Raw genomic sequence first — 27,458 nt, forward strand, 5'->3', positions numbered from 1 at the left:
CCACAGGGGAGGGCTGCTCCTGGCTCCAGTGTTTCTGGGGACAGCCTGACTTTGGGTGCCCCGGCTGGAGTGTTTCGGAGGATGGGGCCAGTTTAGTCCCAGAGCCCCCCCCACACACACACTACCCGCCCCCCAGCTTTGGGGATCCCGTGTCTGCCGCCACCGGGACACGCGCGGGCCGGTTCTGCCCTCTAGTGGTGCCCGCGAGAACAGCACCTCGTCAGCCTGGTCCAGCGGGGGCCCGCACGGCATCTCGCCGCACCCTGGATCCAGGGTACCATCCGGACCCCGCACCACCCTGCATCCAGCGCACCATCCCGGACTCTGCACACCATCCTGGACCCTGCCCATCATCTCGCCCCCACGCATCACCGTGGACCCAGGCACCATCCCAGACCCGCGCACCATCCTGTTCCCTGCACAACACTGCGGACTCCGGGTACCATCCGGCCCCTGCAAATCATCCGGGCCCCGAAAACTATCTCGGACCCAGGCACCATGCCCACCACCCAAGCATTATCCTGGACCCTGGATCTGCTATTTCTGATGCCAGGACGGGTCCTGGTGGCCGAGAGGAGCCTCAAAGATGCCTTAAGAATGTTGAGGCTTGGGGCTGGAGCGATAGCACAGCAGGTAGGGCATTTGCCTTGCACGCAGCCGACCTGGGTTCGATTCCCAGCATCCCATATGGTCCCCTGAGCACCGCCAGGGGCGATTCCTGAGTGCATGAGCCAGGAGTGACCCCTGTGCATCGCCAGGTGTGACCCAAAAAGCAAATAAAATAAAATAAAATAAATTAAAAAAACTCTTTGGGGCTTTTTTTTTTAAAAAAAAAGAATGTTGAGGCTTGGGGCTGGAGCCATAGCACAGCAGGGAGGGTGTTTGCCTTGCACGAGGCCGACCCGGGTTCGATTACCAGCATCCCATAGGGTCCCCCGAGCACCACCAGGAGTAATTCCTGAGTGCATGAGCCAGGAGTAACCCCTGTGCATCGCCGGGTGTGCCCCAAAAAGAAAAAAAAAAAAAAGAATGTTGAGGCTTAGGCATGCTGGGGAAAAAGGCAGCTCGGATAGAGAAGGGACCACTGAGTAAAGGGTACCAGGAGGGCCTGTTTGGGATGGGAGATGCGGGCTGAAAAGTAGACTATAGACCGAACATGATATACCTCTACTGCAAACCACAACACCCAAAAGGAGAGAGAGAGCAAAAGGGAATGCCCTGCCACTGAGGCGGGGTGGGGTGGGGGGAGGATGGGGTGGGGTGGTGGGAGGGATGCTGGGACCATTGGTGGTGGAAAATGAGCACTGGGATGGGCACGCAACCACTGTATGACTGAAATGAAATGCAAGCACGAAAGTTTATAAGTCTGTAACTGTACCTCATGACGATTCACTAATAAAAATTTAAAAAAAAAAGAATGTTGGGGGTTGGAGCAATAGCACAGTGCACAGCAGGGAGGGCGTTTGCCTTGCACGCGGCCAACCCAGGTTCGATTCCCAGCATCCCATAGGGTCCCCTGAGCACTGCCAGGAGTAATTCCTGAGTGCAGAGCCAGGAGTAATCCCTGTGCATCACCAGGTATGACCCAAAAAGCAAAAAAAAAAAAAAAAAAGAATGTTGAGGCTTAGGGCTGGGGCGATAGCACTGCGGGTAGGGCGTTTGCCTTGCACGAGGCTGACCCGGGTTCGATTCCCAGCATCCCATAGGATCTCCCAAGCACCGCCAGGAGTAATTCCTGAGTGCAGAGCCAGGAGTAATCCCTGTGCATCACTTGTGCATCATCGGGTGTGACCTGAAAAGCAACAAAAAAAACAACGTTGGGGCTCTCACAGCGTCCTGTCCATGGGGGCTGATGACCTCGGGGCTCACAAAGCACCTCAGCCCCCAGAGGACGCGCCAGCCCCGATCTCTGAGCAGTCTTGACCTGCACATGAACCTCCAGTTCCAGCGGGGCTCCCCCTACCCAGCACTTCCTTTTTGTTATTTTGTTTGGGGGCCACGCCCGGCAGTGCTCAGGGCTGACTCCTGGCTCTGTGCTCAGGAGACCTATGGGATGTCGGGGATCGAACCCGAGCCCGCCGGGTGCAGGACTGTACTGCCACACTTTTATAGGCCACTAGAGTTCTTTCATTGCTGATAAAAATCTTTAGTTTGGGGAGGGACCACACCCAACAATGCTCAGGGGTAAGTTACTATGGCTCTGTGCTCAGGAGTCACTCCTGGAAGCACTGGGGTCCAATCCAGGTCAGCCACGAGCAAGGCCAGTGCCCTCCCGACTGGACTACGGTCCCAGTCCCATATACTTGTTCCAGTGAGTGGTTCCCGTGCTTTTTTTTTCCCTAGGGTGGCACTGAGAAATTAAACAGAACCCCCAAATTCCCTCCGAATGTTAGAAAACATGCGCACACATGTATACACATGCACCCACTCACCATGTGCATGCATGCAGATGCACATGCACGCGAGTGCAAATGAGCACGCACACACACTTGCACGCGCACACACATGCATGGTGGAGGGGAGCCTTAAACCGCACCTCCAACATGCCACAGCGGTTCCCCCTTCCCGCCTTGTAAATGTCACGCCTGTTCCTTCCGGGATGATGGGGGAGCAGAGATAAACCAACAGCATCCGCACTCAGAGCCCCGAGTCAGTCGTTTAAACAAAACACGGACCTCCCTGGGCGGAGTACACCTAGCCTGCACGAGGCCGCCGGTTCAATCCCTGCCACTACCCAACCTCCCAGGGGCCACCTCAAATTTTTCTTGCGTGCGTCCACGGGTCCGTTTGCTACTCTCTGCCCTGAGTCCAGCCGGATGTGAGCGAGGGGCAGAGGTGCCCACGGCACTCCCATAGTGCCGGGCTAAACCTTCAGAAATGACCACGGTTGGGGAGATGCAGGCATGGGGGGCCCAGGGGTGGGGTGCGTCCCACTGCAAATGAGCAGGTGGCCAGATGCCCATGGGGTGCTGTCCAGCTGATAGGGGGCTGGACGAATATATATATATATAGTGGTATGTGTGTGTGTGTGTGTATGTGGGGATTACATCCAGATACTTAAGGTTCCGGGTGGAGGGGTGAAGGGTTATGCCCAGATGCATAAGGCACTGGGGGCAGGGAGGCCACCCACATTGTGTCCACCAACCCCCACCCCCATCTCAGCACTGACCTGAGGGAGTAGTCCGCCTCTCTTGCCCCGTCGAGGGATCAGGAACAGACGCTGTAGGCACCCTGGAAGGGAAACATTCGCGTTGTAGTCAAGCATCGGAATAACGCGGGGAGGCGGTGGCGAAGGGGTTGAGGAAGTGCAGAATACGGGGCTTCGGTTTGCATGGGGGTCCCGTGCTCCAGGCGACGCAGTACCACAGACTAGCCGCGGGAGGGCGCTGTGCTGCGCATGCACACTGAGAGGGGTTTGGGCGACTAGATAGGCGGCTGGTGCATGTGCACAGGGCGACACTGGCGCCGCTGCTCCTCCTACCGGCATTGGAGGGCACTGCAGGCCAGCCCATACCACGGCTGTTGGTCATTCATTCAGAAGAGCTGGCTGGTACCCTGGGCCCCTTGTGGTCTTCACCCAGGGGCGTGAGCGAGCAGAGGACACGGCGCCAGCCCCTGCACACGTCGGGGTGGGGGCTCCTCAATGTCACCCGCTCAGCCGACGGATTAAGATTCTGGATGGTGAAATCTCAACCTGCCCAGGGCAGGTGCATGTGTGTCTATTTGGGGCCACTGCCGTCCATGAAACGCCTTCGAAAAATCTTTAAAATGGTCTTGAGGGGGCTGGAGTGATAGCACAGCGGGGAGGGCGTTTGCCTTGCACACAGCCGACCCAGGTTCAATTCCCAGCATCCCATATGGTCCCCTGAGCACCACCAGGGGTGATTCCTGAGTGCAGAGCCAGGAGTGACCCCTGTGCATCGCCAGGTGTGACCCAAAAAACAAAAAAATAAAAATAAAAAATAAAATAAAATAAAATGGTCTTGAAATGAAATGTTTACCCACTTAGGGGCTGGAGAGATAGTACAGTGGGTAGGGGCTTGCCTTGCCACATTTATTTCCTGCAGTCCCCCGGAGTGATCCCTGAGCACTGAGCCAGGAGTTAAGCCCAGAGCACCACTGAGAGTGAATCCCGGAACAAAAATATTGATTTAATTGAATAAACGTTCAGAACCAGAGCGTTAGTACAGCAGTGAGGGCACTTGGCGCACACGTGGTTGACCTGGGTTTTATCCCCAGCACCCCGCAGGGCTCCGAGATGTCCATCCGGAGTCATCTCTGCGTGCAGAGTCAGGAGTGACCCCTGGATATTGTCAGGGGCACCAAACTAAATAAATACTTTATATTTAGAGCCAGGTGCTAAAATAATAGCAATAATGATAATTTAAAAATAAATGCTTGTATTTAGGGTCGGAAAAATGGCTCAAAGGGCTCGAGCACATGCCTTATCTTTGGAGACCCCAAGTTAGAACTTCAGCATTAAATGTTTCCCTAAACAGTGCTGGAGGTATTCCTGGCCCCTGAGCACAGCTTGGGAGCCCCCTGCCCCCCAGTTTATGTTTAAGGTAATCCCAAATATGGCTGGGAATAGGGCCCTGGGTATCACTGGGGTACTAACCTGCATGTATATGGCATGGATAAGATTCCATCCCTGGCACTAATAATAATAAAATTAAAAATAACAATTTAGGGGGCCAGATAGCACAGCAGGGAGGGAGCCGGTCCTGCACATGGCCAACCCAGGTTCTATCCCCGGCATCACATAGGGTCCCCTGCGTCTCACCAGGGGTAATTCCTGAGTGCAGAACCACTGAGTGCAGTAAACCCTGAGCATTGCTGGATGTATTCCAACACACACACACACACACACACACACACACACACACACACACACACACACACACACACACACACACACACACACACACCTCCGAAACAAAAAATAACAATCTAAGCCAAAGCCATTTATACACTGGATTTCTTGGTTCAGGTTAAACGAGACAGGGGCTGGGTTTTGAGTTGGGGGTCCATGCCTGGCATATGCAAAGCCCTGAGTTCAAAACTGCTGGCACTTTGTGGCACTCCAGAGCACCGTCATAGGGAGCCCTGTTGTTTCCCCGCAAAGCACAGTGCTTCGGGCCTACCTCCACCTAGAGTGGCCCCTATAAATTAACACTTAGAGAGAGTTAAGAGGTGTAGGCATAGGAATGACGGTCAGGATGGAGAGCAGCAATTCCCGCCTGACCGGCAGGTGGCGCTATCGCCCTGGAATGGGGCACAAAGCCCTGCAAGGACGCAGAGCTGCCACAAGGGGGCGAGCAAACCGCACCTGCAGTTATCAGACTCTCGGGCCTGAAGCTGCAGGGTGGGGAGAGATGAGGCCGGGAGGGGCCACCTGGGTCTGCAGGGACGAGCACAGAAAGGGCCAGAACACCATGGACCAGCTCAGAGGCAAGGCCCACCTTGACCGCCCAGATCCCGCTCTGCCTGAGGCATTCGAAGTTCCAGTAGGCTGGAGCAATAGCACAGTGGGGAGGGCGTTTGCCTTGCACTCGGCCGACCCAGGTTCGAGTCCCAGCATCCCATATGGTGCCCTGAGCACCGCCAGGAACAGTTCCTGAGTGCAGAGCCAGGAGTAACCCCTGTGCATCGCTGGGTATGACTCAAAAAGAAAAAAGAAAATAAAATGATGAATAATCAGGGCGAGGAAGAGCCAGCAGTTCACATCCCTGCCAGGCACACGAGAGGCCTTGAGTCCGATCCCCGGGGGCCCCACATGCACCCAGCATGATGCTGGGTGCTCTGTCTGCCTGTGATCCCAGACACAGGGGATTTCCACCACACTTGAGGCCGGCACGGGGCGAGCCCCACAAGGAACTGTGCCTGCAGCCCCCCTGTCCCGCCCCCCAAGCCCCCCCCATCTCGCCAAACCCCAGCCAGGTATAGGCAGGACCCCGTTGTCATAACAACAGTGAACCACCACCGCTCAAGAGAGGAATGGGGGAAACAAAGAAAATAATGAATAATCAAGAGGCTCTACAGCGAGAGTGCCACAACGGGAATCATGATGAAAACGACGGAGCAGCCAAGCTGTGGGCTGGGACCTGGGCGCTCTGTGCCCCCCCGCCCCCTTGTCCCCCGCTGGTTCAGCTTCATGTGACACTTTCCGTTGAGCCCCTTCCTGTGGCGGCTGTTGGGGGCTGCGTACTTGGCCCCTCCTTGTCCCTCTTACGGTGATCACCTCACTGTGCTTCCCCACTTCCTGTTTCCCCTTCCTCCACCTTCCTAGCTTTTGTTTCCTTGAGGTCACACTTGGCAGTGCTCAGGGCTGACTCCTAGCTCTGTGCTCAGGGGGATGCTATGAGATGCCGGGAATCAAACCCAGGTCGTCCACATGCAAGACAAATGCCCTCCTCACTGTGCTATCAATCCTGCCTCTGCTGAGTTTCTCTGTTTTTGTTTTTTTTTTTTTTGCTTTTTGGGTCACACCCGGCGATGCACAGTGGTTACTCCTGCTTCATGCACTACTCAGGAATTACTCCTGGCAGTGCTCAATTGCTCCTGGCGGCACTCGGGGGACCATATGGGATGCTGGGAATCGAACCGGGGTCGACTGAGTGCAAGGCAAACGCCATCCCCGCTGTGCTATCGCTTCACCCCAGGTTCTTTTTTTTTTTTCTTTTTGGGTCACACCTGGCGATGCACAGGGGGTTACTCCTGGCTCTACACTCAGGAATGACCCCTGGCAGTGCTCGGAGGGCCCTATGGGATGCTGGGAATTGAACCTGGGTCAGCCGCATGCAAGGCAAACGCCCTCCCCGCCATGCTATTGCTCCAGCCCCAAGAATCTGAGTCTCGCTCCTGAGGCCAGGCCCAAGGCTGAAGCCGGCGGGACCCGGTGGGAAGTTTCGCGGACTCAAGCCCACACGGGGCTCCCAGGGTCCCTCACAAACCCCATCTGTCGAATGGGCGCCCCGGGAGAAGGAGCCCCCTGGGAGAGTGGTCAAGTGGGGGTGACACAGCCGGGCTCCCCACTGCCACGCTCTCCACCACTCCCTCCTGGAACTCCTCCTCCTCCTCCTCTTCTTGCTCCTCCTCCCAGCTCCTGTTCGCCCTCTACTTCTCACCCTCGCTGGCCGGTGCCCAGAGAAAGGGGCAAAGAATGGGGGGAAAACCCGGAGTCGAGGGGCCGGAGCAATAGTCCAGCGGGGAGGGTGTTTGCCTTGCATGCGGCTGACCTGGGTTAGATCCCCGGCATCCCACAGGGTCTCCTGAGCCCCCACAGGAGTGATCTCTGAGCGCAGAGCCAGGAGTCAGCCCCGAGCACTGCTGGGTGAGGCTCCAAAACAAAGAGAGAAATTAAAACTCAAGCAGGTCTGGGGTGGGAGAGTTCAAAGACTGAGGTACTTCCCCCCCACTCCGGGCCCCTCTCAAATCAAGCGCGCCTGGGCCGGAGCGACCGTACAGCCAGGAGGACACTGGCCTGGCACGCCCGGCACGGGTCTGATCCCCAGGGACGCCCTCCCCCCCCCCCCCGGCCCTGCCAGGAGTGACCTCTGAGCACAGAACCAGGAGTCAGCCCTGAGCACTGCCAGGTGTGGTCCAAAACAAACAAATGAGGGGCCGGAGCGTTAATCCAGTGGGGAGGGCATTTGCTTCGCACAGGGGAGACCCGGGTTCGATTCCCAGCATCCCATAGGGTCTCGGAGCACTGCCAGGAGTGATTCCTGAGTGCAGAGCCAGGAGTAACCTCTGAGCATTGCCGGGTGTGACCCCCCCAAAAAAAAATAAAATAAAGGGGCTGGAGTGATAGCACAGTGGGTAAGGGCGTTTGTCTTGCACGTGGCTGACCCGGGTTCGATTCCCAGCATCCCATAGGGCCCCCTGAGCACCGCCAGGAGTAATTCCTGAGTGCAGAGCCAGGAGTGACCCCTGTGCATCGCCGGGTGTGACCCCAAAAGCAAAAAATAAAATAAAATATAAAAAAATTAAAATAAAAAACCCATGAACCCAAAGCCCTGATCAATAATGAATAACGTCTGCACTCTGGGCACTGCAGACAGTGGCTCCCTCCCCAGGTGGGACTGGGGACAGACCCTGGTCCCCCGCCCTGGGCATGCCCTGAGTTTCCCCCTGGCCCCGTGCCCCTTCCCGCCCCGCCCCTGTCCCAGAGCCTCGGTGCGGGAGGCGGGAGCGGCTGTCACTGGCGTTCTCACGCGTCACCACAGAAACCATCTAAATATGTCACCGGTGGTGGCACTCAGGAGCGCAGATGGCGGGGGAGGAGGGGCCGGCGCCCCTGCGCTCGCTGCTCGCGGCTCAGCTCGGGGACTCGCGGCTGCCGAGAAGGCAGACGCCCGGATTCGGGGCCCTGACCCCTAACGGGGCCGGGGCGGAGGGAACGCCCACCCACGTGCTTGGCCCGGGGCTGAGGACTCCTGGTCTCAGAGGCAGGCGACAGGGTGCCCCCGGGGGAGAATGGTGGGGGGTTATTCCCTGAAAATGGGGTCTGAACCCATTTCTTTTCTTTCTTTCTTTCTTTCTTTCTTTCTTTCTTTCTTTCTTTCTTTCTTTCTTTCTTTCTTTCTTTCTTTCTTTCTTTCTTTCTTTCTTTCTTTTTTTTTTTTTTTGCTTTCTGGGTCACACCCGGCGATGCTCAGGGGTTCCTCCTGGCTCTGCACTCAGGAATGACTCCTGGCGGTGCTCGGGGGACCCTATGGGATGCTGGGGATTGAACCCGGGTCAGCCACGTGCAAGGCAAACGGCCTCCCCGCTGTGCTATCGCTCCAGCCCCTTCTTTCCTATTTTGGTTTTGGGGTCAGGGCTGACTCCTGGCTCTGGGCTTGGGGATCACTCTTGGCAGTGCTCGGGGTGGGGGACCTTACGGGGTGTCGGGGATCGAACCCGGGTCGGCCGCGTGCAAGGCGAGCGCCCTCGGCTCCCCCCATTAGGTTTCTTACCCTCCTGACTTGGGGGCCACCCCAGCAGTGCTGGGGGGGGCTCCTGACTCGGGGAGGGGGCACGCTTTGGGGGCGGCACCAGGGCTCCTGCCCTTCAAGTGTTTCTCCGACCTCTACGTTTCCCCCCCAACAACTGCCTCGGGGTGCCCTGCCAGCCCCCCCACACCAACGCTGGGGTCAGGGCACTCACTGCTGCGGTGTGAAGGTTTTGAGCAGGCCCCTGCCCCCGGAGTGGGGACCCCAGGTGCTTCCTGAAGGGGGGGTGGGACGGCCCCAGAGAGGTTTAGGGGAGCCCAGGAGAGACAGAAGTGGTGTGCCCGGGCTCGAGCCCTCCCACCCCACACGGGGGACCCAGCGCCACCCGGGGTGGCCCCCAAACAAACAGAGACCAAACCAAACTGAACAGTTCTCCAAACCCCAACCTAGCAAGGCCGAGCCGGGCTGGGTCTGTCGGCGACTCTTGGGGTCTCCGAGTGCCGGGGGCCGGCTGACTAGGCTCAGCGCGGTGCGCTGGCTGCTTGGGGGTGCTCTTTGCGCACCAGGCACACCCCGGCACTCAAGGGACTTTTCTCTCAGGCCAGTTCGTGCAGGGAGTGGAGAAGGAAGCAAGGATCGAGGGAAGGAAGGAAGGACGGAGGGAAGGAAGGATGGAGGGAGGGACGGAAGGGAGGGAGGGAAGGAAGGGAGGGAGGGAAGGAGAGAGGGAAGGAGGGAAGGAAGGGAGGGAGGGAAGGAGAGAAGGAAGGGAGGGAGGGAAGGAGGGAGGGAGGGAGGAAGGAAGGGAGGGAAGGAGGGAGGGAGGAAGGAAGGAAGGAAAGAAGGAAGGAAGGAAGGAAAGAAGGGAAGGAGGGAGGGAGGGAGGAAGGAAGGAAGGAAAGAAGGGAGGAGAGAAGTGAAGGAAGGAAGGAGGGAAGGAGGGAAGGAGGGAAGGGAGGGAGGGAAGGAAGGAAGGAAAGGAGGAAGGAAGAAGGAAGGAAGGAAGGAGGGAAGGAAGGAAAGAAGGAGGGAAGGAAGGAAGGAAGGAGGGAAGGAAGGAAGGAAGGAGGCAGGGAGGGAAGGCGGGAAGGCGGGAAGGCTGGAAGGCGGCAGGCAACAGGGAGCAGGTCTGCCAACGTGACAGCGGCGCTCGGGGGGCGTGCGGGCTCCTGTTCGAGCTGCTTATATAAGCCCCAGAGGAAAGATGCTAAAAAGGGCTGTGCAAATTGGCAGGGGGAGGAGGGAGGGGAGGAGGGCGGAGAGGGCTGAGGGGGCGCAGAGGTTTGGGCCCCACCTAGTCAGGGGGGGATGGGGAGCGACTTCTGGAGGAAGTTTCTGGAAGGCTCCAGGCAGATCTGGGCATGCCATCGACGCCTGCTGTGTACCCAGGCCTGGAGGGGAGGGCAGTGGTGTGTGGGACAGAAAGTTCTGGAAAGCAGGGCTGGAGCAAGAGAGCGAGAGCGAGCGAGCGAGAGAGAGAGAGAAAGAGAGAGCGAGAGAGAGAGAGCGAGAGAGAGAGAGAGAGGAGAGAGAGAGAGAGAGAGAGAGAGAGGTAGCCGGAAGGGCTGGCCTTTGCACATGTCCGGCCCGGGATCGATCCTGGCACCCCACGGGGTCCCCCAAGCCCTGCCAGGGCCGGGATTGATTCCTGGAGCAGACCTAGGGGTCAGCCCTGAGCGCCCAAACCCCACCCCTGTCCCCCTACCAAAAATAAATACCTAAATAAATGAAGGAAAAAGAAAGTTCTGGAAAGCAGGAGTCAAGCGGGGTGCGGAAGGAGAACAAAGAAAAGCAACTGACAGGCACACACAGCGCCCGCGTTTGTAGGAAAGCTCACTGGGCACGTAGAGTAATTCTGGGCACACCCGCTGTGCTCCCCCGGCAGTGCTCAGGGGACTCTATGGGGTGCCGGGGATCGAGCCCGCTCTGGCCGGGGCTGGGTGAGCACTGGGCAGCACTGCACACGCGGGGTACTGGGCGAGCCCCGAAATGTGGCAGACGCCCCAAGATCCCCGGTGACAGAAGCATCTCCTACAGCCCACCCCGCAGGCCTTGCGGTAGCCCTGCTCTGCTGGCTCAGAGCTGGGGTCCTCTCGACCCCAGTGCTCCCGGCTGGGGATGCGGTGGGTTGTCCCACTCGGGCTTGCAAACGGGGCTGAAACCAAGGTGGGCTTCGGGACCACGGTGCAAAGGGCCGGGCCAGGGTTTGTTTGTTTTTTTTCTTGCTTTTGGGTCACACCCAGTGATGCACAGGGGTTACTCTTGGCTCTGCACTCAGGGATTACTCCTGGGGGTGCTCGGGGGACCCTTCGGGATGCCAGGGATCGAACCCGGGTCGGCCGCGTGCAAGGCAAACGCCCTACCCACTATGCTATCGCTCCAGCCCAAGACATATAAATTTTTTTAAAAAAGGACTGAGCCAGGCTGTGCGCGCAGGAATCCCAGTTCCACGCGGGCACCACAGGGGCCCCCCAATGTCACCAGGGGTGACCCCCAAAAACCAGACCCGAGAAGCAGCTCATGCAGGAGCGAGCACGGGGCAGCCTGCTGCCGCCCGGCTCCTGCACGGAGAGACGGGGTGCCTGCTCCGAGGGGCGGGGGCCCCCACACCTGCCTCCTGGATCCCTCCCCCCACCCCCCGTGCCTGACAGCTCACTGCCATGGCAGGGGCGCGTGGGCTACGCTGTCACCCCAGAGCCACGTGGCCCGGGGGTGGGTGGGAGCTGCCACTCACCGTTCCAGCTCACCTGCACTCACCCACACGGCAGGGTCACCGCGGGCAGCGGCCCGGGCACCGAGTGGCCAAAGTGACGCCGGGGCGTGGCCCCCCTCATTCGGTGGCAGGAGGGGGCCCTCCAGTTCTGACAGTCACTGAAATCCCCCCCAACATAGCCCGAAATGGTGAAACCAGACCCCGGGGCCAGGGGACCCCACTTCTCCCTCACCCCAGCCCAGGGGACACAGGTCATCATCTCCCGCCCTGCTGGGCTCCTGGGACACACACAGGCACACACGCACCCATATGCAGACACAGAGACGCACAAATGCACACAAAGACACACACGCACAGAGACTCAGAGATACAGTGACACAAACACACATGTACAGTCACACAGATACAGATTCGCAGGTATACACACACAGACACACAGTCACACAACACACATAACAATGAACAGACACACACGGACACAGAGACTAATGCACAGACATACATACCAACACACACACCAATGCACAGATATATATTCAGACACACAGTCACAGACACACACACAGATGCACACAGGCGCACTCACACAGACACACACATGCACAGAGGCACACACACAGGTATGCTCACACAGACACACAGAGACACACTCACACAGACACACACAGGTGCACTTACACAGACACACACACAGATACTCATACAGGCACAGACACACAGACATTCACACAGACACACACAGGCATACACAGACACACAGACACACACAGATGCACAGACACACACAAACACACACAGATACACACACAGGCACACTCACATAAGTACACACAGACACACACAGACACACGCAGACACACAAAGACACACACACAGATGTACACACAGCCGCCCGTGCCCTTCACGCGCCCGCGGTGCCCGCTCCCGCCGCGTTCCCACACGCTTGCCCGCCTCGCAGCCGCCTCCTGCGGGGCCTCCTTCCCGCCAGGGTCCAGGGCCGGACTCGCCCTTCACGGGGTCGTGAGCTCCAGGCGGGGCCCCGGGCAGGCCATGGGGAGTCCCCGAGAGGCGCCGCCCGGCTGGGGCCCAGCACCTGCTCCCAACGAGACAGAGACACGAGGAGCTTTCGGTTCTTTTATTTCCATTTTGTGTGGGGGCCCCCGGCAATGCCCCGGCCTTCCTCCTGGCCCTGTGCTCAGGGGTCCCTCCTGACCGGCTCTGGGGACCCTCCGGGGTGGCGGGGACTGGACACCGGTCAGCCGTGTGCCAGGCCAGCGCCCTCCCTCCCCGCCGTCCCATCACTCCAGCTCCTGGACCCATGTTCTAGGGACCTCCGGGGCACCCCCGCCCCAGCCCCGTGCCCCTGGTATCCCTGGCATCCTTCACTTCCTCCTTTCCTGCCCCGCCCCCGCCCCATGGGAACAGGGAAACAATAGACTCACAAAGCCAGGGACCGTCCCGGCTCGGGTAGGAGCCGAGGTGGCCCGAGAGTGGCAGATGCCACAGAGACGGTTCCAGTCTGTCCCTCCCGCAGCTCAGCCCGGGGCCATCAATGCTCAAGAGGGGACAGCGCAACCACCCAACACACAGACTGGCTGTGCCCTAGTCGGGGGGGGGGGGGATCTGCTACCACAATTGGGGGGCCCTTCCCAGTAAGGTGGTCTTCTTGGAACACCACTGCTGCACCCCTACCCACAGACCCTCGTCTACTCAGGTTCTCTCCTGGCCCTTGTTCTGTCTCGGGGTACCCTGTGGGCTCCCCTAATCCTGACAGCACGCTGGAGAGGTGGGGCCAGGCGGCTCCCTGTGCTGACGGCATGCTCTGACTCTCCTTACAAGGGAGTCCCGGGGTCTCAGGGGGAAGGTAGGTCCCCTGCTCCCCGCCCCCCAAGTTGTTAGGGTCCCAACAGGCCTCTCTGTCTCAGGAACCATCCTGACGTCTACACACACACCCCCACCCCACCCTCGTCCCCCTGAGTGGAGGCTGGTCTCTGGCCCCCCAAGGCAAGCCAGGAGCTGAGGATATAAACCAAAGGGGTCCCATCCCCTCAGATGGCCACCTTGGAACCCAGGTCAGACCCAGATGCACTGTGAGGAGGCATCCTAGACCCCCAGCTCAGAGAGCGAGTCAACTCCCCGCCCCCAGAAGTCCAGCCCCCACAACTTGGCCCAAACTCCCCATAGGGTGGGAAATAGCTCGTGTGGCCAGCACACACAAGGCCCTAGACCCGACCCCTGGCCCTGTGTAGACTCCAGAGCACTGCTGGGTATAGCCTTGGTGGCCTCCGGCTGTGCTGAGGAGGGTGTCCCCATCCCCCCACAAAAAAAATCTGTTCCCTGGGGGGTCTCCTCCTTACGTTCCATGTAGTGACTAGGGCGGCGGCAATGCCACCTGCAGGCACACGAGGCTGTGCCATCATCTAAAATCACCTTACTGGGAAGCCCCCGCACCCCATCAGGGTACAGCAAGTCTGTCTGTTGGGACGTTCCACTGCGAGACGGTAAATAAAGGACAGAAAGATGATTGGCAGGTACAGGACTCCCAGGCTCCCTTCAGCCCCTCGTGTGGCCCTGGCAGGGCCCCAGCCTCGCTGGAATGGAGCAGCGATAGTGGGTGGGTGGGATCTGAGCACTGAACAGCCAGGCCTGCATGCTGAGACCCTACATCAGTGGGAAAAACACTCAGGGCACAATGAAAACTGAAAAGCAAGTGGCCCACCAATAGCCAAGAAACTGACCCGCCCACAGCCACCGCCCACCAATAGCAAATCCCCCCTGGCAGCCGACCTCCCACTAACAGCCAATAAGCAGTCACACCACGCCCACAGCCACCGCCCACCAACAGCCAATAAGAAGTTGGATCCCACCCACAACCAACCTCCCAATAGCCAATAAGAATTGGATCATGCCCACAGCTAACTTCTCACCAATAGTCAACAAGAAACTATGCCCAACATAACCAGCCTCCTACCAACAGCCAATAAGAGTTGGACCACGCCAACAGTCACCCTCCAGTCAACAGCATACTCAACAGCCAATAAGAGTTTGGGCCACGCGCAGCACCAACCATCCAACAGCCAATCAGAAGCTCGCCCACGCCCACACCAATCTTCAACAGCCAATGATGTTGAAACACGCCTAGAGAGGTGCATTTGGGCCACAAAAGAGTGGCCTTGGTTGAGAATGGTCCGCTGCAAGACAGAGGGTCAGATGGCCTGGGGGATAGCCTGAACTCCTGGATTCCTAAAGACCCGAAAGATCCAGCCTCACTGGTTCTTGATCCACAAAATTTGTACCACCCAAAACTGAGCTGAGCCACCGAGTCTGTGGTTCTCCCGAATTTAAATCTGCCCTCCAAAGATAAAAATGTGTGGCTGGGAGCTGTGTAGGGTGTTTGCCTTACACACGGCTGACCCAGGTTCGATTCCCAGCAGCCCATATGGTCCCCGAGCACCGCCGGGAGTAATTTTTGAGTGCATGAGTTAGGAGTAAGCCCTGTGCATTGCCAGGTGTGACCCGAAAAGGAAAAAAAAAAAAGGTGGAGCTGAAGCGATAGGCCAGAGGGTAGGACGTGCCCCCCCACCCCCCCTGCATCCCAGAGGTTCCCCCAAGCCCCGCCGGAAGTGATCCCTGAGCACAGGGCCAGGAGTAAATCCTGAGCACTGCTGGGTGTGCCCTCCCACCCCCACCAAATAAAAATCTGACATATACCCGGAATATACAAATATGCACTTTTCAGCTATCCCAAAAGCTCACCGTTCTGTTAGGAAACCAGGATCTCTCAAAGCAACTAAAACTGAGGAGGGTACCAGGTCTCAAGTACATTCAGGGGTGTGAAAGAACACGGAGTGGGCATGTGGATGTGGGGTCCCCACTCTTCAGCAGCACGTACTACACCATCAGGCAACTTCCCCACCCCCACCCCACCCCACCCCACTCTCGGGTGTGGAAACCGGGGCTGTGTATCACGAGGAGGCAGCGATTCAGAAAAGCACGCTATGCATTCTATACATTGTCCCGCTTTCCCTAAAACGGAACTGCTAAAACGCCTCCCCCTCTGACTGAGACCAGAATAGACTTTTTAAATACACACGCACGCACACGCACACACAGATTCGTACGCGCTTGGGGCTGGGGAAAGCAGAACGCCTGCAACACAGCTGCCCTGATGCTCGGCTGAGCTCGGGAGTGAAATCAGAGGGGTGCCAGGCGGGTAACCAGAGGGTCCCTGAAAATGAGGGAGACTGAGGCTGATTGTATGTGCCCCACGGGGAAGGGAATTTGCCCTGGCCAAGTCTGAGGTCCTCTGCTGAAAATCTGCGATGCCACCATGGGCAGGGGACAAAGATAGGTTGGAGGGGATGTGAGTCCTTCTACCCTGGCTGGTCAGAGTCCCAACGCCGGCTGGCATAGACCCTGTGCCCGAGGGATGGCCTCGTCCGAGCCGGGTCAGAAAACCGAGCACATGGGAAACTTCTCCCCAGGGTTGTGGATGCTGAGAAGAACAGCAGGGGGAAATGTGGACGCCTTGGAACTGGAGTGACAGTCCAGCAGGGAGGGCGTTTGCCTAGTCACCCTGGGTTTGATCCCTGGCATCCTATAGGGTCCCCCGAGCACCAAGAGGAGTAATTCCTAAGTGCAGGGCCAGGGATGACTCCTAAGCATCTCCGGGTGTGGCCCAAAATCCCAAAAGCAAAAAGGAAAATGTAGGTGCTTTGAAATGTGCTTCTCTGCAGTGAGGAGGGGTGAGCAAGGAGGAGATGATTTTTTAATTTATTTTTTTGCTTTTTGGGTCACACCCGGCGATGCTCAAAGGTTACTCCTGGCTCTGCACTCAGGAATCACTCCTGGCGGTGCTCGGGGGACCCTATGGGATGCTGGGAATTGAACCCGGGTTGGCTGTGTGCAAGGCAAATGCCCTCCCCGCTGTGCTATTGCTCCAGCCCCAGCGATGATCTTTTGAGGATGTCTGGACCTGGGGGGCAAGCGGCTCCTGGCATGGAACGGGGGTCCAGAGAGGCTGTGTGACCCCCTGACCAAGGACAGGGAATCCCTCCCCTCCTCAGCCCCCCAAGGCAAGCAGGGCTGAGCCCCCCTGCGGGATGCTAGGGGGCCGCGCTCCCCCCTCTGGAAGGACCAGCTCGCCATGATTACAGAGCCGGATCTGTGACAAGCCACATGGGGCTGTGGCGGCTTAATTACCTCTCGGAAGGCGCAGCCCGGAATTGGCCCAGGGAAGGCGATTTGAAACAGTGAGCGGGGCTGGGGAGACAGGACAGAGGGGAGGGCCCGGGCCTTGTATGCAGTGACCTGGGTTCAATCCCCGGCTTTCCCCATAACCTTCAGGGTCCCTTGAGCCTGCCAGGAGGGATGCAGAGTACAGAAGTCAGCCCTGGGGCTGGAGTGATAGCACAGCGGGTAGGGCATCTGCCTTGCACGCGGCCAACCCGGGTTCGATTCCCAGCATCCCATAGGGTCCCCTGAGCACCGCCAGGGGTGATTCCTGAGTGCAGAGCCAGGAGTAATCCTTGAGCATCGCCAGGTATGACCCAAAAAAGAAAAAAAAAAAAAAAGAAGAAGAAGAAGTCAGCCCTCAGCACCACCAGGTGTGGCTCCAAAATCCCAAAATAAAAAATAATAAATGAAGGGGTACAGCAGGGAGAGCACTTGTCTTGCACGGCCCACCCACCCAGGTTCGGTCCCTGGCATCCCATAGGGTCCCCCCCAGAGCACCGCCAGGAGTGATTTCTGAGTATTGGTGGGTGTGGCCCAAAACCCAAAGAGAAGTTGAAAAAAACAAAACAAAACACCAAAATTCAGCCTGGCAGGGGAATGACACTCTCTGAGTCTCACTCGGATACTCAGTGTCGACAATTTCTGATTCTGACGGGTGACCTCACAGGAGCGCTGGGTGATGTTTAGGGACGTCAGCGGTGGGAGGGCTCCTGGCTCGGTGTGGCCAGAGATGGTTACCCCGTACCCACCCTCACAGCATCTAGGAGGGTCCCCTGTACACACTCTTTGCGGGCAGTGCCAGGGGTCCAGGTGGGTCCCTGTGGTCGTCACGGAGGGGTAGAAGGACCTCGCTATCTCTTGCTCTCATGAGGTAGGCTTTTTTATTTAGGTTTTTGGGACCCATCCGGCGATACTCAGGGGTGACTCCTACCTCTGCGCTTAGGGATCATTCCTGGAGGTCCTCAGAGGATCCTATGGGATGCTGGGGATGGAACTGAGGTCACCTGTGTGCAAGGCCAGTGCCCTCACCGCTGTCTGATTGTTCCAGCTCCTGGGATACATTTTCTTCTGCTCTCAGGTCTGGGCCCACGGAAGGTAGGGTGGGGTGGGGGTGGGGGGTGGGGTGGGGCAGTAGCTTGTGGGTCCTGCCCCTCTGAGCCATGCTTGGCTGGTTCCATAGTAGCCTGAAGCAGGGGGATGAGATACTCGTGCCTCAGTTTCCCCATGTGCACCCCAGGCAACAGCAGCTCCTTCCTCCCTCCTCCCCCCACATCTGATGGTGAGCCTGGGTGAGCTCCATCTCCTGAGGTGGGGAGTGGCCATCTGAGCGGCACCCGCACCCAACCGTGGGCTTGTACCCCTTCTTTCTGGGCCACGGGGCTGCCTCTTGGCTCTGCGCTCAGGGATCACTCCTGGTGGTGCTCAGGGGACCCTTTGGGTATGCTGGGGATCGAACCTGCATCAGCCGCATGCCAGGCCAACGCCCTCCCCCGCCGAGCTATCATTCAGGCCCCCGAGGGGGTTGGAGGGGAGCTGTCCAGCCTCGGGGTCTCCCCACCCCAGGGCTTCTGTGGGGGGATGAGGGGGAAGACTCACTCCTGGCGGTGCTCAGGGGAACCTTATGGGGTGCCGGGATTGGAACCTAGGGTGGCCGCGTGCAAAGCCAATGCCCTCCCCGCTGTCCTAGCACTCTGGCCCGAGTCCAGCTTCCAGAGGCCCCACCTCCTCAGTGAGGGGGCGGGGCTTCTTCCCGCCACCCCACCCTGGCTCACAGGGGTAGCCCTCAAGAAGGGGGTCGCTGGGCGCCGAGAATCCAGGACGCTGGCTCAGGGGTCCACCTGCACAGCCCCTTCAGCATGCAGGGGCCGTGGGGGGGTGGGCGGGAAGGGGGTCCGCCCCCAGCTCCCCCCGCCCCCCACCACCACCACTTCCTTCCCGCCTTCCACCCGGATTTCTGGATGCTCATGGCTGACTCCTGGCTCAGCTCAGGGGTCATCCCTGGAGGGCTGGGCGGAGAGGGGGGGCGGCCTATGGGACGCGGGGATCGAACCCGGGTGGGCGGCGTGCGTGCGCGCTAGGCGTGCGCCCTCCCCGCTGTGCCGTGGCTCGGGGTCCCTCTTTATCCCAGCCCGAAGAGAGAGAGAAGCGACCCGTGTGCAGCTGGCGGCCGGAGGGAGCCGCGGGGTGTCGCCGCCGGCCTGGCCCAGGCGGCAGGAGGCGCCTCCCCAGATCAAAGCCCGCAGACTCGAACAGAGGCGGCCACCGGGGAGGGAGGACAATAAAGGACCCCCGCCGAGGAGCGCCGCCGCGGGGCGATGTGCAGGGAGCAGGGCCGGGGCGGGAGCGCGGATGGAATCGCACGGGGCGGGGGGGGGGGCGGGGGGGGCGGGCTTGGACCCCAGGACCCCAGAGAGGTACCAGGCGAACAAAGCTCTCGGCGGGTCAGAGGCACAATCTGAGGTTGAAAATCGAGGGGTCGGAGCAATAAACAGGGCAGCGGGGAGGCCGCTGGCCTTGCACACAGGCTACCCCAGTTCGATTCCCGGCATCCCATGGGGTCCCCCAAACACCGGCAGGAGGGACCCCTGAGCGCAGAGCCAGGAGTCAGCCCTGAGCTTCGCGGGGTAAGATCCCAAAGCAGTGATGGCAAAGTAAACAAATAAAGATGAGTTCAGCCCTCCCCCCTCCCCCCTGCGCCAAGTAGGGGTACTTCTGTGCCCACTCCAGGGGACAAGGAGGGGGGGCTTCTGTGGTCTTCTTGCTGGAGTACTCCTGGCACGGGGGGGGGGGGTTGTTGAGGGGCATGGGGGAAGTGGGGGTCATGGGTGCTACTCACCCCATAGTGACCCACCCCCATCTCGCCCCCGCGATGCTGAACGTGCCCCCTGAAGGTGGGTTCTGCCCCCACACACACCCCCAGGGCTCTCCAAGGCTCCCTCCCTGTCCGGCCCTTCAGCCGGTGCATGCACACAGTTGCCCCTTCTGTGGCAAGCTGGTGTGAATCTCCATCTCTCGGGATGGAGCAAAGACAAGGGCACTTGACAATGAGGTCCCTGGGTACCCCCCCCAGGTGCTGGACTGGGGCCAGAGCGATAGCACAGCGGGGAGGGCGTTTGCCTTGCACACGGCCAACCTAAATTCAATCCCCAGCATCCCATGTGGCCCCCTGAGCACCACCAGGAGTAATTCCTGAGCACAGAGCTAGGAGTCCGCCCTGAGTATCACCAGGTGTGCCCCCCACCCCTGGAAAAAAAAAGATCGGGTCTTACCCCACAAGCTCCAGCTCATATATGTGGCTTGAGCCTACACATGCCCCTGCCCACATGTACCTATGTACAGACACACAAGCTCACACACAAACAAGCATGTGCATGAGCGCACATGTAATCACACATGTATGCCTCAGCCCCCCAGGTGTGTGTGCTCAAACACGCATGATCACAGCACAGAATTATACACAGCACACAGCTGCATGTGCCCAGACATACACACATGTGATCTCACACATGCTCACACCTTAACATGCATTCGTGAAGCACATACATGCTTGCAGCCCTCACACACTTTTTTTTTAATTAAAAAAAATGGGAGGGTTGATCCCACCCGGCAGTGCTCAGGGCTGATTCCTGGCTCTGTGCTCAGGGATCACTCCTGGCGGGGCTCAGGGGACCCTGGGGGATGCTGGGGACTGAACCCGGGATGACCCCACACATGGCCAGCGCCCTCCCTGCTGTGCAACCCCACTTTTAGCAGACACGCCTGCTCACAGTGCTCTCATGCATGCACACGCATGTACGCATTTGCACATGTGTTCTCACATGCTTTGTTTTGAGGTCACACCCAGCGGTACTCAGGGCTGACTCTTGGCTCTCCTGGCGGGGCTCAGGGGTCCCTATGGGATGCCGGGGATGGAACCCGGGTGGTCTGTATGCAGGGCCCGCGCCCTCCCCGCTGTCCTGTCTCTCATCTGCCCACACTGGTCCCCCACACAGTCAGGCCCGACCCGTCCCAGTTCCATCACCTCCAAAGAGCCCCTTCCGGAAAGGCAGCCATGGCTGGGGGTCTCCCCCGCCCTGCCCTGCTGATTTCATCATTGCGGGTATGGGGTGCACCTGTGGCAATCCAGGCAATGCTGGAAACCCCCCAGTGTGACGACCACAAACGTCCCCGTGGGCCCCATGTATGGGGCGGGGGCTGCCTTGTAAAGGAGAACCTGCCTCCGGCCTGCAGGCAGGAGCACCCCTGCTCTGTGAAGCCCCGCACAGGGGTCACCTCTTCTCAGAGGCGGCGGGGCAGGGGTGCCTGCGTCCTCAGTGTCCCCTGCCCCACATGTCGGCAAACACCGAGGGAGGCAGCCCCGAGCCAGCAGACTCGTGACGACAAGGGGCTGGAGCAACAGGACAGCAGGGACGGCGCCCGCCCTGCACACGGCCGACCCGGGCTCCATCCCCAGCACCCCATAGGGTCCCCCCCTCTCACCCCAAGCCAGGAGTGATCCCTGAGTGAGAGCCAGGGGTCAGCCCTGAGTACTACGGCGTGTGGCCCCCAAACCAAAAACAAACAAAACCAGACTTGGGCCACAAAACCAACCACGCGGTGTGGGAGAGGAACCCCCCCTCTGTCTGTGGGGTGCTCGCCCCGGCCCCCCAGAGCATGGCGAGCTCAGGCCACCAAAGGCAGCCCTGGGGGGGTCACTTCTGAGAATTCTGGGAATCTCTGTGGCTGCCACATTACGGGGGGCGGGGGGGGTCGAGATGCCAATCAGCTGCCCCCAGTTGGCTGGACACCCCCTCCCCATAGGGATGGGGGGAGCTGCCCCTCCCTTGTCAGCCTGGCCGCTGCTCCTGGTGCAGCACTGATACCAGCGTCTCCCCGTCACCCCCCGGGACCCCCGGTGCAGAGCTCCGGGCTCGTACACAAGCGCCTCATTCACGTGGAGGCGCTGGCGCCTGGCACGCGTGGCTGCCGCTTAAAATAGGCACAAAGGCTGCCTTTGTCGGGAGGGAAGGAAGGAAGGAGGGAAGGAAGGAAGGAAGGAGGGAAGGGCTGCCGCGGCCGGGCCCCGCCAGCCAGGGCGGCCAGCTGGCACGGGGTGCAGGGGGCAGGCCCTGCTGCCCACATGAAGGTCAGTGCAGGAAGGGGACGGGGTGCCCCCACCGCTGCCATGATTCTGTCAAACGGGTGACGAGCCTGTCAAGAAGGGGGCGGGGAGGCGCCGAGGGGCGGGAGAGGGGGCGGCCGCTCCCCCACGTCCCCCCACCTTGCCGGGGTAGGAGGAGGCGACTGGAACAGGAGAGGGAGCACCCCAAGGTGCAGGGGGAGGCAAGCCCCAGGCGGGGGTAGGGACGGGTTTCAGGACAGCCCCCCCAGGGTGACGCCCAGTGATGGCCCCGGGGGGCAGGGGGAGAGGATAATCGGACCCCCAGGGTAGGCTCCCAGAGGTGGAAACGGACCAGGTCAGCCCCCCAACAGGGGACATGAGGGCTCATGGGGGAGCACCGGCCTCGCCTGTGTGTGGCTCGGGGTTCGAGCTGGCACAACAAAAGGCAAACAGACTATCAGTGGAATGGCCCCTCCACACACAAAGTGGGCGTATGGGGCAGGAGAGGGGCTGGGGTGACGAAAGGGCCTAGAACGGGGTTGGAGCACAGCCACCCCTGTATCAGGAGGGGACAAGAGAGTCAAGCTGTGTGCCCGGAAGGGGCTGAGTGCTGCGATGGAGGAAGTGTGTGTGTGTATATGTGTGTGTGCACAAGTGTGTGTACAAGCATGTGCATGAGTGTGTGCAAGAATATGTGTATGTGTGCAAGTGTGTGCATGACTGTGTGGACATGTATGTATGAATTATGCATGTGCAAGAATGTGTACAAGTGTATATGGGTGTGTGCACGAGTGTGTGCATGTGTGTGTACATGTATCAGTACGTATGAGAATGTGCACGAGTATGAGTATAGAGCATATATGCATGTGTATGAGTGTGTGCCTGAGTATGTTTGCATGTGTGTATGAACATGTGTGCCTGAGTATGTGTCTTTGTGTGTATGAGGGTGTGTATATGTGTGTATATGAGTGTGTGTACGCGTGCGCATGAATGAGGATGTGTGTTTGCATGTGTGAGTGTGTATATCTGAGAGTGTGCACGCACACATGTGCGTGTTGGGGGCAGGCAGGTGGGATGTCTCTGCATAGAGTGTATGTGTGTGTAGGGGGCGGAGGGGGGTCTCTGCAGAGCCCAGAGCTGTCCTCCAGTGGGTGGACAAGGTGGCAGCGCGGTGGCCAGCCATGGCCGCAGGATCCCAGATGATTTGGCCTAGAGCCCCATTCAGAAAAACAGAATTACTCAGCCTCGGCCCCTCAGATCCCTTCTTCGAGCAAACAACCTCTCGGACTGCACCGGGTTACTGTGCCCCTTTGGAAAACAATCGCCCCAGATGCTAGCTAAGACACGAAGCCTCCCCACCCCAGCGGGCAGGAGAGACAGACAGGGCTCACCCCAGAAGGATAGGGGCCCCCCCATCTCTCCAAAAACCTCAGCGGGTGTCCCCTACACGACGGCTCTCCCCCTCGCACCAAGAGATGGTACCAGCAAAGATGGTGCTCACTGCCTTGCTCCCCATCCTCTCTAGAACGTTCTAGAAAGTTCCAAAGTCATGCCCAAGGCTCAGTCCAAACCTTTTGGTAAAAAATGACTCAGGGGGCCGGGAGGATAGTGCAGTGGGAAGGGCACTTGCTCTGCACGTGGCCGGCCCAGGTTGGGTCCCAGTATCCTGTAGAATCCCCCGAGCACAGAGCCAGGAGTCAGGCCCAAGCACTTCTGGTTATGGCCCCAAAGAGAAAAAAAAACCCAAAATGACTTGGGTGCTTCGAGGACCTGAGCAGCCCTAGTAAATACAATTTTGAGCACAGGCTTTATTTGGTTTGTTTTCCGATGCAAATGAGAAAACTTGTAATAACACCTTAAATGGGAGGAAGAAGAATGGGGGGGGGTGAGGGAGGAGCTTTTTACACCACAACTCAGATCACCAAAGGGAAACAGAGAGAGGAAAGCCACCCTTCGGGGAACACGGAGACTCCGGACGTGACCAGCCCACGTGTGACAACTTATACACCCAGAGAGCTGGGAAGCCAAACCCCACAACTTCAAAAGACTGTAAACCAATTCCAGTGGGGAGAATTAAAATTAAAAAAGAGGGGCCGGAGTGATAGCACAGCGGGGAGGGTGTTTGCCTTGCATGTGTGGCCAACCCAGGTTCGATCCCCGGCATCCCAGAGGGTCCCACCAGCACCGCCAGGAGTGATTCCTGGGTGCAGAGTCCGGACTAACTCTGGAGCCTCGCTGGGTGTCACCCACGAAACAAAGCACACAAATTTAAATAGTCAACAGAAATACCTGGGGGAAATCAAGTGTCTCAGAAACCTGCTGGGGAGGGGGCACTGGCCGGACGGGATGGCAGGTCAGGGTTAGAGGGCTTTGCCGGGCATGCAAGAGGCCCTGGCTTCGATCCCCAGTACCACGTGCCTGCCCCCAGCACTGCCGGGTGTGGCCTGGTGCCCCCATTATAAACCACCACAATGAAGGCAGCAAACTGCAGGGGCTAGAGCTACAGCACAGTGTGGTGGGCGCTGGCCTTGCATGCAGCCGACCTGGGTTCGATCCTCGGCATCCTATAGGCTTCCCTGAGCACTGCCAGGAGTCAGCCCTGAGCGCCGATGGTGCGGCCCCCAAAGCAAAATAAAAGTGAGAAAAGAAAAGCCTCCGTAAAGACACCGAGGTTAGGTGCCGGAGTGATAGCACAGAGGGTAGGGCGTTTCCCTTGCACGCAGCCAACCCGGGTTCGATTCCCAGCATCCCATAGGGTCCCCCGAGCACCGCCAGGAGTCATTCCTGAGTGCATGAGCCAGGAGTAACCCCTGTGCATTGTCGGGTGTGACCCAAAAAGCAAAAAAAAAAAAAAAAAAAAGACACTGAGGTTAACTTTGTTGTTGGCGGTGGTTTGGGGGCCACCCTCAGTTGCTCTGAGGGGCTGACCTCTGGCTGTCTGCTCAGAGGTCACTCCTGGCAGGGCTCAGGGGACCCCAGGCAGTGCTGGGGATTGAACCTGGGCTGCGGCAAGCTAAGCCAGCACTCAAGGGCCGGAGAGATAGGACAGTGGGGAAGGGAAATCATCTGCTTTGCACGCAGTAAACAGGGGGTTCCATCCCCAGGACCCCTGAGGGTCCCCCCGAGCACCGTCAGGAGTAATTCCTGAGCACAGAACCAGGAGGAGCCTCTGAGCACCGCCAGGTGTGTCCAAAAATATATCTAATAATAATAATAATAACAACAACAATAATAGTGAGCCCAAGAGATCGTCAGGACTCCCGGCATCCCATAGGGACCCCAGCACAGCCAGCAGTGAGGCCTGAGTGCAGAGCCAGGAGTCAGCCCTGAGCATGACTGGGTGTGACCTCTCCGACCTCCCCCACCCCCACCACCAAACATAAATCAACTAACAGAAACCCCTGCTCAGCCCTAAGGAGCCATTCTCCCAGGGCCCAGTGACTCAAAAAGAAACCCCGAGATCTCAAAACAAACCCCCAGGAGCTGAAGGGACAGTCCAGGGAGCAAGGTGCCCTGCACCAGGCTGGTCTGCTCCATAGGGTCCTCTGAGCCCCACCAGGAGGGACCCTCAATAGTCTGGCCTTGCAGGGTCCCAGGACATACATCATACTCTGTGCTGGTAGGAAAGCCAGCACCCTAACTTGATTGATTGATTGGTTGATTGATTGATTGCTTTTTGGGTCACACCTAGCGATGCTCCGGGTTACTCCTGGCTCTGCACTCAGGAATTACTCCTGGCAGTGCTCGGGGGACTATATGGGATGCCGGGGATCGAACCCGGGTCAGCCATGTGCAAGTCTAATGCCCTCCTGCTGTATTATTGCTACGGCCCCTAACTTTATTTATGATGGGAGTCGGGTGAGGGTCTCACAGAGCCATTCCCGTCCCAGGAATGTCTGGGAAGGTTGAGACTGGGGGGGTATTATCATGGATGGGTGAGGGGTTCAGCACCCCAATAGCACCCAGGGATCCCCCCAGGGCCGGAGATGATAGGACCAGGGTCAAGGGGGGGCCAGACTGGGAGTGTCCTGAGAACTCTCACAGATTCAAAAGCTAAATAACTCTGAACCCCCTTTTTTGGGGGGTCATGTGGAATGCCCCCCCCCGGGGTGCATTCGAATCACAAAGCCCCAGGCATCTTTTTAGCTTCCTGGACAAATCCTCAACCGCCCCTGCCCTCACTAGGGCAGCTTTGCTGCTTTTGACACTTTCCCCCTTCACTTTATTTATTTATTTATTTTTCCTTCCTACACCGGGCGGGTGCTCAGGGATCACTCCTGACAGAGATCCGGGGATGCAGTGGGATGCCGGGGATGGAACCCAGGTCAGCCACATGCAAGGCAACTGCCCTCCCCGCCGTCCTGTCACTGGGGCCCTCCCAACTTGACTCTTCTGCCCCCCAACAACCATGCCCCCACCCCCACCCCAAGCCCCCAAATAAGGCAAAACCCAGAGATCCAGAACTCAAGCATCAAAGTGCCGGAGATGTTGCCGCAATCCCTCCAGGTCCCCTTGCGGTTGGCCGTTGATGGACACATATCTCCTTATCTGACCTAGAGGGGGGGCCACCAGGGGCTTGTCCCGGGGTTCATCACTTCCCGTTTTGCAGGCGGGAGGAAGGGAACCACACAGAGATCTTGGGGGTCCCTGAGAGGACCGGAGCAAGAGCGGGACCCGGCAGCCAGCACCACCTGTGCCTGCTGGACCAGAGTGTGAACCTCGGGGAGGGGTGCTCCCCCTTCCTCCCATGTCGGGGCTCCCATCCTCCCCAAAACCCAGCGAGTTCCCACTGCAGCTCATCTCTGCCTGTCTTCTGCCGCCCACCCTCCCAGCCCCTAGCAACCCCCATCTCCGGGAGAACTCGAGCACCCGCCCACACCCCTCAACAGACCAGCCCCCAAATTCCCATGTGGGCGCCTCGCTCTCTTACCCCGGAGTCTGCTCTCCCCCCAAAATGCAGCCGCCCCACCTGGGTCCCTGCCACCTCCCCGGTTCACCCTCCGTTGCACCCGGATTCTCAGGACAGAGCTGGGATTGGAGGCTGGTCCCCTTCTCCTGGGTGCCCCGTGCCAAAGGATCACCCCCCAAAAGACAAGTCCCCTCCAAAGTCCAAAACCGACTTCTAAGACCACCCCCTTGACCCCACTTCTACAAACTCAACCTCCGTCAAAGCCATCTGAGTGTCTGACTCCCATGCCTGTTCCCATTGCACCCCAACTTTCCCCACCCGGACCTGCCCCCACGGGTCCCCACATCCTTCCTACACCATCACGGAGGGTCCCTGACCACCCTCCCTGCCCGCATACAACCCTACATTTGGCTCTTTCAGCTCTGGGGGGTCCTCAAATCTCTGTCCTGTCCCCCACGAATCTGCCCCCCCCCCCACGTTGGGCCCGCAGCTCCGCCCACACCGCCCCTACTATGAACTCTGACCCGGCTAACCAAATGACCTCCACCCTCCACCCCGGCCACT

At 58.9% G+C, this 27,458-nt stretch overlaps 1 protein-coding gene across 1 annotated transcript in view; it reads right to left on the bottom strand.

The window, feature by feature from the left end:
- The window catches only part of GNG7 (G protein subunit gamma 7), a 76,295-nt gene that overhangs the window by 48,163 nt on the left and 674 nt on the right, over positions 1-27,458 (bottom strand). Inside the window, exon 2 of the mRNA XM_055126180.1 lies at positions 3,170-3,231. The gene's annotated coding sequence lies outside the window, so the exon portion shown is untranslated. The remainder of the gene's footprint in view (positions 1-3,169; positions 3,232-27,458) is intronic.

Source organism: Sorex araneus, chromosome 2 (genome assembly GCF_027595985.1).
Source record: "Sorex araneus isolate mSorAra2 chromosome 2, mSorAra2.pri, whole genome shotgun sequence".
Classification (NCBI taxonomy): domain Eukaryota; kingdom Metazoa; phylum Chordata; class Mammalia; order Eulipotyphla; family Soricidae; genus Sorex; species Sorex araneus.